The following is a 10,921-nucleotide window of genomic DNA, read 5'->3' on the forward strand; positions in this document are numbered from 1 at the left end:
GGAGCAAGTTGAAGTGCCTAGGGAAACTGTAAAGTACGAGAGATGACCAACTTGCTGCATTGCCTTCTACAGACACCTCACATCGTCTTGTTCTGGGTGGCCATCGATCAGGCAATGGATGAGGGGGGCTGAGCCTTCAATAGTGGGAAGGGGGGTGCAATCCGCTTTAGCCCCCTATGTACGTATGTAGGCATGTGGAATTTCTTTCGCACAAAATGTAGCCAACCGTCCTAATCGGGAGGTGCAACGGTGTTAGGGACAACAAACTAAAAAACAAAAAGGCAGTTCCAAAGAAATTAGTTTTCAATCTCGATGTAAAGGTGCACAGCTCCGGTGGCTCCCGAATATCGGAAAGGAAGAGCGTTCCAGACGGCCGCAGAAGCGCGCACCTGAAAGCGCGCGATGCAGGTGAGAGTTCTTTGTTCGATGGCTTAACAAAAGCCGCCGCCGCTGCTGCTGCTGCGATGACGCCCGAAAGTTCGCGTGATGATGTATGCTCCTTGACGAGATCAGCGAGAGGCATTGTGGGTCCCAAAGGGCTTACGGGGGGAGAGGCAGAGCCTCACCCTCCACCTCACCCAGATCATGGCGACTGCAACTCTTGACCCCTCCCTCCCCGTGGTTACCCCTATAACCCCGTGCCCACAGAAGCCACTGCCATTGTCACAACACCCAGAGAGAGAGACGTCAAGAAGCTCAACGCCAGCATCACCTCCTGGAGATGCGGTGCTTTTTTGTTTGCCTTCGTCAGAAAATGTTCTCGCTCTCCACTCTCATCAGTCATCGTCGCGCGCGCCGCCAAGAAATGCTTTAATCTGATCCTCGTGCAAACTCGGGCGATGATGGATTTGCAGCTTTTTCCAAGTGCAGCGAGAATTCATTATAAAACAGAATGCTTCCACGGCAAAACTGGGAGGCTTAAAGCATTACTATAAAACTAATTTTAACCAACTTATTTTTCTTTTCGATTTAAAGCTTTCGTGACTGCAGAGATTCATCTTCTTGGTTCTTTCGGTAAAGTCACGTAGAATGGAAATAATAAAATAATAAAAATGAAACATAATAAAATAATTCTCACGACGTTTCGGCCACAACGCAAGCAGCCGTCCTCAGGTGAAGACCAGGTCTCCCCGAGACAGCATCCGACAGACCTGGTCTTCACCTGAGGACTGCTGCTTGCGTTGTGACCGAAACGTCGTGAAAATTATTTTATTATGATTTATTTTTATTATTTTATTATTTCCCTTCTACATGACTTTACCGAAAGAACCAAGAAGACAACTTATTTTTCATTAAGTTACTAAATAACACTCCATGATAAAAAAAACCAAGCAGGGTGTTCCATTAATAAAATACGTTTGTGAAATATTGTAAATTGTCAAAAAAAATCGTAATAACTGCGTTTGGCAATGTTGTGTTGAAGATGGGTGGCTTACAAATTGAGGCCTGAAATCCCACCGACTTCCCATCTCTTCACGGCTGCCAGTCTTCTTCACCTCCCCAAGGAGAGGAGGTCCCCCTTCAAATGGGTCTACCGGCTATAATCGTAAGGCATGGAAAGCCAGACCCCTAGCGCTCTTGTGAATCCTGAAGTTGAAAAGCAATGTTCAATAGCTTTCATGCAATTTGCATTAGACGTGTTGAATCCGACTGTTTTTCTAATTTGAAAATGCCACTCAACCACTCTCGTATCAGCAAACTTAACTTATGGTTATTCGAAAATGCCACTCTCCAGACTTAGAAAGTACACGATTGGGTCCTCATATCAAAGACACAAACACAACCAGTTTAAAATGTGTCCCTTTCACAGGACATCGAATATTTAGTGTAAATGCTAATAATCATACCTTTCACAATTTAGAATTTAATAAAAAATATATTGTTGCAATTCTCAAAATGCTGGAGCAAGGTAATGAATATTTTTTAAGGTCTCTTTCAAAGATGGTACGAGCTGCAGTGCATAGAAGAAATGTAGCCGGTGGCACGGCAAGGTGTGAATGACAAAACTTCATAGGGAAGAGCTGCAACTACGCTGGATTAAGGTACACGTCAACATGGATTAACGTCAGATGGGAGGTACTCGCCCATATGGCAACTGCAGGATTACTTCCTGTTGTAGATTTAAAAGACTCCTTTGAAATTTCGCATGTTATAGATATTTGATGTAGCATGCTTATATAAACAAAACTGGGCACCCCAGCTTTGGCGAGAAAAGAACCCAACAGTGTCATAGTTATAAATCACACCTTATATTCCACTCAGGAATCCCATCCCTGGGGCCGAGTGCAACAGCATTTCGCAGCAGCGGGGAGCAGCATTTGACGCATTAGCAAGATTAGTCCATCGGCATGGGAATTCAAGCAACACGTTGAGATTAAAGGAGGAATGTTCATCGCTTGGCCCACGGAGTCAGTCACATTTTTTTTCAAACACACTCTGCGAACGGGTTCATTTGAAACTAAATATTTCCCGGTCTCTTTTCTTGTACACCCGATACCGTTTTCACCGACTGTCCGCTGCAAGGACATGCACGCCGGATAAACGCATCGGGGCTTCTCAATCTCAAATCGTATGGCCCTGCCCGCCACAGTCTACGCTCTCCATTGTACACTTACTTTTACACTTTACTTTGTGTGTGCATTTCGTTTGTTGTCCTTCCCCCGCACATCCGATTAGCACGGTTGACTACGTACGGTGCAAAAGAAGTTCAACATACATACCTAAGGGTTCGTCAGTTTAACACGTAGGCTTTCGCGACCAATATCATCCATAATATAGGTTTTTTGGGGGGGATTTAGATTGCATAAATATAAATGTGTGCGTTTGCTCTCCAACACACCGCTGTGCTGTACTAGTAACGAACTGGCATGTTGCGTTTAATGACAAACCTTACCGATTGGCTGTCGGGTGGTGGCGGGTTTAACGGCACATTTGTATTTACGTGATCTAACCCAATAAAACCTCAATAATGAATACATACCGAAGACTGCAAAAGACTACGGCGACCACAAAGCTGAAATCATGCAACACTAGTAGGCGACACTGGCCCATGATTGAGAACATCTGAAAATGGAGCGCTTTTTTTATAATTAACAATATTGTTTAACAGATTTTGCAAAGACTCATCATCCGTGGATAGTCAGAACGAGGATTGCAGCTGTTAGTTCGACAAGGATCAACTAACCTCGAGCACAGAAGTTAATATCCCAGTCGGGTAAAAACTCAGGCGTATTATCGATTCAGCTAACGTTATACTCAGAATGACATTGGCAAAAGCCAGTACAAGTACACAAACCGTGGGACAAATACAAATCAAAGGTATCATATTGGACTGGAATGGATGATTCCCGCGATTAAAAAGCAATGGGAGCCAGAGAAGAGAATGCATCGCCGAGGACGTAAACGACAGAGAGATGGAGCGACGAAATTTGCCACAAGTGCGAGCGCATTCGATGAATTGTGGCATCATAAAATCGCGAGAAAAGGCTAAAAGTGCGAGGTCCCCTGTATGCAGCAGTGGATAAACCATGGATGTTGATTACAATGTCCACATCAACATCACCCAAGGGTCACTCACAAGAGCAGCACCTGGGTGATGTCAGGAAAACTGGTTGCCATCTCAGGAATGTGGAATTGCCAGAATCAAAGACAAGCACGACACGGTGTTCATTTGTACACGAGGGGGACACGTGTTTAAACGTTGGCAAGACTACAAGAGTGACAGATTAATTGACTCTATATTTGAAGATTTCGTGACTGCAAGGATTCATATTCTTAGGTTTTTTCGGTAAAGTCACGTAGGTTAAAAAAATTCTCTCACTTGATACAGCTATCGTGCTGTGACGGTTCCACCTGAAGACGGAAGCTTGTGTTGCCTCCGAAACGTCGTGATTTTTGTTTTATTTTATTTTTATTAATTTTGATGTTTTACCTACGTGACTTTACCGAAAAAACCTAAGAATAAGATGAATTGGCAACAGTACAATTCCAGATTATATATAAACACAAAAATGACAATCTTGATTTGAAGTTTTCGTGACTGCAGGAATCCACTCTCTTTGGTTATTTCGGTAAAGTCACGAAGTTAGAAATAAAATAAAACAAAACAAATCACGACGTTTCGATCGCAACACAAGAAGCCGTCATCAGGCGTGGCAAATCTGCAAAACACGACCCGCTTGTGTTGCGATCGAAACGTCGTGATTTTTTTTATTCTATTGCCAACTACCTGACTTCGCCGAAAGATTTGAAGCTTTCGTGACTGCAAGGATTCATATTCTTAGGTATTTTCGGTAAAGTCACGTAGGTAAAAAAATCCTCTCACTTGATACAGCTATCGTGCTGTGATGGTTCCACCTGAAGACGGAAGCTTGTGTTTTCTCCGAAACGTTGTGATTTTTATTTTATTTTATTTTTATTATTTCGATTTAAAGCTTTCGTGACTGCAGGGATTCATCTTCTTGGTTCTTTCGGTAAAGTCACGTAGAAGGGAAGTAATAAAATAATAAAAATAAAACATAATAAAATTATGTTTTAATTTTATTATGTTTTATTTTTTTAATTACATGACTTTACCGAAAGAACCAAGAAGATTACTTTTATTAATGAAAATTTTTTACCTACGTGACTTTACAGAAAAAACCTAAGAATATTCGCCGAAAGAACCAACGAGTACAAAATGACAACGCGCGTTAAATGCCCTCTTCTCACTCCACTCCCGTAACTGGTCACCCACCAGCGAACCCTCCCCCCACCACGGCCCCCGTGACCCCCCCCCCCCCCGTCTCGCCTCAAACGTCACGCGTCGCGGGCAACGACCCCGTGAACCGGACCGTTGGCAGGGGTCACGCGGCTGACAGGCGAACACGGATCAGTGGCGGTGTACACACACCGGCCTGCTCGGTCAAATCGTGCGTCCTCGCTCTTTAACAACAACAAAAAGACAATTTGCCCCCTGAAGCATAGCCAGCATAGCTTACACCCCCCACCCTTACACTTTTCGCCTACCGGAACCCCTAGGACGTGACTCTGTGATGCGAGGCATTGGCCACCTCGTGTTAACGCGAACGCAAAGTGAGACAATAAGCGCTCCCGGACGGACGAGGGGAGGGGGGTGTTCACGCGAATTTGTGTCCAAACAGGATTTATGGAGGAACCGATTTGAACACTTCATTTGGCAATATGTTCCTGAGACAAATGTCTGCTGGCCACGGCGAAAGGGCTTATTGAGCTTTACCTGGTAAAGTAAAAAATTGCTTAGTTTTATTTTTTTAATTAATTTTAATTTCATTTTTTACCTACGTGACTTTACCGAAAGAACTAAGAGTATGAATCCTTGCAGTCACGAAAGCTTCAAATCTAGAATTAGTTTTATTTGTTTTACCTTGCCTATACTTTGCACTTCTGTCTCGTTGTTGTATTGTTTGTTGTTATAACGTTCTGACCCCATGCCCCTAACAGACATGTGAAAATAACTTTATAGCTCATAGGATTTCTCCAGCATAAATAAATATTCTGATTCTGCTTCAGGAGAGAGTTGGTGAACGTTTGATGTTCCTCTTCTTGTTTCTTTCGGTAAAGTCACGTAGAAGGGAAATAATAAAATAATAAAAATGAAACATAATAAAATTTAATTACTTTATTATTTCCCTTCTACGTGACTTTACCGAAAGAACCAAGAAGATGAATCCCTGCAGTCACGAAAGCTTTAAATCGAAATGTGTTCCTCTTCTGTTGAAGAAGCGCCGACTACATTGCTTTACCGTGTGGTCCGTAGTCCGAGTTGCGTGGCCACAATCACATTCATGAGCAATCAAATACAGTAAAACCTTGGATTGCGATTAACTTGGTCTGCGAGTGTTTTGCAAGACGAGCAAATTTTTTTTTAATAAATATTAATTTGATAAACGAGCGAGGTCTTGCAATACGAGTAGCACGTGTATACGCTTGGTCTGCCGAGCGTCACGTGATCACAACTGATAAACGAGTGCTTTGGATTACAAACACGTTTCCGGAACGAATTATGCTCGCAATCCAAGGTTTTACTTTAGTTGTTTTATTAATTATAACAGTGTATTAAGTAATCATAATTTTATTCTCAGCCATGGCCAATCCACCGCTGTCAGGTTTAACCATACTTCACCACATTGGTCAATGTGGGTTGGCGATTTTGGATAGCCCCATAACCAGTCCAGATATCACTCAAAGAGATATATTCAGAATTAGGTATGACGTATTCAGAAGAGACGTCGCATAGAAGAGAGATAGGGAAGATATACATTTCAGAAGCGTGATAAGAAGAGACATTAGACAATAATAATTTAAATATATATATATACGAGTTGGAAGACATATGACAAGAATGAAATCAGAAGATGGATATGGCACAGAAGGGGGAGCACAGTTTCGCAGTTATCAGCTCACTGAACTCGACGAACGAAGTTGCATTGTTCACCAACTAACAATGATTGTGAAGCAAGGTCAAACAATCCCCCACAAGCCCGAGGCCGTGTGTAAGAAGGCCTTCATCCAGCAGTAGATCTACGTCAATTTTCAACGTCTATTACGCGTACATTACTTCAGCGACATCAACAACACCGATGTGACGCAAGGATTTCACTTTGAAAATAAAAACCGCTCCATTCACACGAGCCTCTAGCAGACAAAACGAACTGCTGCTGCTACAGCTCCTGCATGTTCACGAAACGCGCTCAATAACACATTGCGCTGTGGGACACAAATGCGCGCGTTCGTTCGTGGAGCCTATAGACGCGTCGTACCTGCTGCTGCTGCATGGCGTTCCAATCTGCAAGGGTCCGGATTGTTCCTTGCGAACGTTGCCGAGTGAATTCGGGAGATGTGCGGCTCCTTGCCTTGTTGCCACCCTCGTAATAACGAAGTTTAATCTGCCAGGGCTTTGCCCACTCTCGGTCCCGATTGCTTTAGCAACCCACGTGTTGTTATTTAGTCGGTCGTCACTCCGCCCCTCCACACACCTCCGATTAGCATGGTTGGCCGCGTACGGTGCGAAAAAAGTTGCCCATAACTTTTCAGACACGCTGCACCATCTGGGTTATTCTCCTTGGGTGGTATTCATGCAAAGTGGTTGATTTGTTATTGAAATGCAGTAACGTTGAAGTGAACGCGTGATTGTCGTTAACTCCATCGCTCCTCGGCATTAGGAATGGCGAGTCACGCGGGGAGTGGCACGTGCCGCCAATTGCGATTTCACGGCGTTAATTTGCCGGCAGCGGCCATCTTTCGTGACACGTGCTTGTTTTCACTATCAACAATCGCCATCAACAATCGTGGCACGTGCTTGTTTTCACTATCAACAATCGCCATCAACAATCGTGGCACGTGCTTGTTTTCGCTATCAACAATCGCCATCAACAATCATGGCACGTGCTTGTTTTCACTATCAACAATTGCCATCAACAAGCGTGCCACGTGCTTGTTTTCACTATCAACAATCGCCATCAACAATCGTGGCACGTGCTTGTTTTCACTATCAACAATCGCCATCAACAATCGTGGCACGTGCTTGTTTTCACTATCAACAATTGCCATCAACAATCGTGGCACGTGCTTGTTTTCGCTATCAACAATCGCCATCAACAATCATGGCACGTGCTTGTTTTCACTATCAACAATTGCCATCAACAATCATGGCACGTGTTTGTTTTCACTATCAACAATTGCCATCAACAATCATGGCACGTGCTTGTTTTCACTATCAACAATTGCCATCAACAATCGTGGCACGTGCTTGTTTTAACTATCAACAATTGCCATCAACAATCATGGCACGTGTTTGTTTTCACTATCAACAATTGCCATCAACAATCATGGCACGTGCTTGTTTTCACTATCAACAATTGCCATCAACAATCATGGCACGTGTTTGTTTTCACTATCAACAATTGCCATCAACAATCATGGCACGTGCTTGTTTTCACTATCAACAATTGCCATCAACAATCGTGGCACGTGCTTGTTTTAACTATCAACAATTGCCATCAACAATCATGGCACGTGTTTGTTTTCACTATCAACAATTGCCATCAACAATCATGGCACGTGTTTGTTTTCACTATCAACAATTGCCATCAACAATCATGGCACGTGCTTGTTTTCACTATCAACAATTGCCATCAACAATCGTGGCACGTGCTTGTTTTAACTATCAACAATTGCCATCAACAATCATGGCACGTGTTTGTTTTCGCTATCAATAATTGCCATCAACAATCATGGCACGTGTTTGTTTTCGCTATCAATAATTGCCATCAACAATCATGGCACGTGCTTGTTTTCACTATCAACAATCATGGCACGTGTTTGTTTTCACTATCAACAATTGCCATCAACAATCATGGCACGTGCTTGTTTTCGCTATCAATAATTGCCATCAACAATCATGGCACGTGCTTGTTTTCGCTATCAATAATCGCCATCAACAAGCGTGGCACGTGCTTGTTTTCGCTATCAATAATTGCCATCAACAATCATGGCACGTGTTTGTTTTCGCTATCAATAATTGCCATCAACAATCATGGCACATGTTTGTTTTCGCTATCAATAATTGCCATCAACAATCATGGCACGTGCTTGTTTTCACTATCAACAATTGCCATCAACAATCGTGGCACGTGCTTGTTTTCACTATCAACAATCGCCATCAACAATTGTGCCACGTGCTTGTTTTCACTATCAACAATTGCCATCAACAATCATGGCACGTGCTTGTTTTCACTATCAACAATTGCCATCAACAATCGTGCCACGTGCTTGTTTTCACTATCAACAATTGCCATCAACAATCGTGGCACGTGCTTGTTTCCGCTATCAACAATCTCCATCAACAATCGTGGCACGTGCTTGTTTTTAACGTATTCGTGCCACGTGGAATTTAACAAATGTCCCTTTAATCACCGATCGACCCGTTCGATCAACCATTCAAGATTCCACTTGAGTATTTTAACTGCTAATTGAATGTGCTGCAATAGAAATTGGTGCACGCTAAATTGTCTCCTTGCAGCTCGCGAGAGAAGATACACGTTACGGTATTGGGAAAAAGCAGAGTGAAATTTTATATTGTACAGGGTGCTTCAAAACAATGTTAACACTTATATGGGACTATAGTTTTTTATGGGAAACATTGATCCCTCCCCGGATAAAGTTTTTGAAATGGCACTTTGGGGCCGTCCATAAATGACGTCACGCACCTACGGGGGCGGGGGGGTCAGGCATTTGTGACGATGTGTGACGAAGGGGGGGGGTTGAGAAATGTGACGTCACATCAAAATGCGCAACTTTAAATAAATATAGACAACACGTTCTACTTAATTAAATATACTTTTTAATAAATGTTTTCTCCTACCTCAGAGTGCAGCGCCACATTAAATACGCACTACAATGCCAATAGTTTAAAGCGATTTGAAGCATGTTTTATTTTATGGGGGGGGGGGGGGCAGAGCTTTGTGACGTCATATTTGAGGGGGGGTCTGACTTTTTGTGACGCCGTGTGACGAAGGGGGGGGGGTCAAAAATCGTCTAAAATCGCGTGACGTCATTTATGGACGGCCCCTTTGGCGTTTTGGGTCTTTGTGCTCAGCAACGGCACCGCGTGGCTTTCGCTGCCAGCCATTGGCCGCCCAAATGTCAGCACTTTGGAAAGACACAATTATTTTGAGTTTTGAATTATATCGTTTTGCGTCCAGCTCTGATCCATGCCTCTAACATTACCAGTTCAAGCAAGCCTGGCTGCTGATGAGACATTGAATATCTAAACCAGACAATGCTTTTCAAATAAACGCACTTCCAGAATGCCACGTGGCTGATGGGATGTGTGAAAAATAAAATGGCAATTGACAGATCGGGTGCTCAAACGGAGAAAGGTTTGGGTCTAAGAGCGCTTGATGAGGTTACACATCCAGTGCAGTCCTCGATAGTATAGTGGTTAGTATCCCCGCCTGTCACGCGGGAGACCGGGGTTCAATTCCCCGTCGGGGAGAGCACAATTTTTATTTTTGTTATTAAAGCAAACCCTCCTATCTTTAATTACGCATCCGCCAGAATCCATTGCGCTTCACTGTTATATATATTTTTTTACTACAGTGCGAAATTAGTAACATTTAAACATACAGTATCTTGTATGTGTAGCATATCCACATCAGTGCAAAGGGAGCGAGGATATTTTGTATAGATGTGACTTTTATCCAGCAGAGGGCGCTGAACGAGAAAATGTAAAGAGCCTCCAAATTCATCTTCTTGGTTCTTTCGGTAAAGTCACGTAGAATGGAAATAATAAAATAATAAAAATAAAACATAATAAAATAATTCTCACGACGTTTCGGCCACAACGCAAGCAGCCGTCCTCAGGTGAAGAACAGGTCTGTCATTCAGACTCTGTCTTTTCGACAGACCTATTCTTCACCTGAGGACGGCTGCTTGCATTGTGGCCGAAACGTCGTGAGAATTATTGTTTTATTTTTATTATTTTATTATTTCCATTCTACGTGACTTTACCGAAAGAACCAAGAAGATGAATCCCTGCAGTCACGAAAGCTTTAAATCGAAATTTAGCCTCCGATTCTCACAATACAGGACATTGGTGTTTTTTTAATCCATAATGCAGGACCCAAACATTCCAAACTAGTTATGTTTCTTGGCAACTTCTGTCCGATGACTGTGTTGTGAATGCCAGTGGTAGAAATTATTCAATTATTCAACCCCACCAACAAAAAGTTGTAGCCAGGAACAGAAAAAGGTCGGCTTTTAAAATAATACATTCGACCATTTAAATGCTCGACTTGAAAAATATATCATTAGACCTCCTCTGCCAGTACCAAATATAATAATAGGGTTTTCCCCTTTTTTTCTGGCAACAAAACTGAAACCTTTATACAAGGAATCATGT

The 10,921-nt window shown here is 42.8% G+C and overlaps 1 non-coding gene across 1 annotated transcript; it reads left to right on the forward strand.

The window, feature by feature from the left end:
* The first annotated feature begins 9,943 nt into the window (after nucleotides 1-9,943).
* Nucleotides 9,944-10,015, forward strand: TRNAD-GUC (transfer RNA aspartic acid (anticodon GUC)). The gene has a single exon. It is a non-coding gene; the product is annotated as a tRNA-Asp (tRNA).
* The last annotated feature ends 906 nt before the right edge of the window (nucleotides 10,016-10,921 follow it).

This window comes from Lethenteron reissneri, chromosome 42 (assembly GCF_015708825.2).
Source record: "Lethenteron reissneri isolate LAM-NWPU_2019-01 chromosome 42, ASM1570882v1, whole genome shotgun sequence".
Taxonomy (NCBI): domain Eukaryota; kingdom Metazoa; phylum Chordata; class Hyperoartia; order Petromyzontiformes; family Petromyzontidae; genus Lethenteron; species Lethenteron reissneri.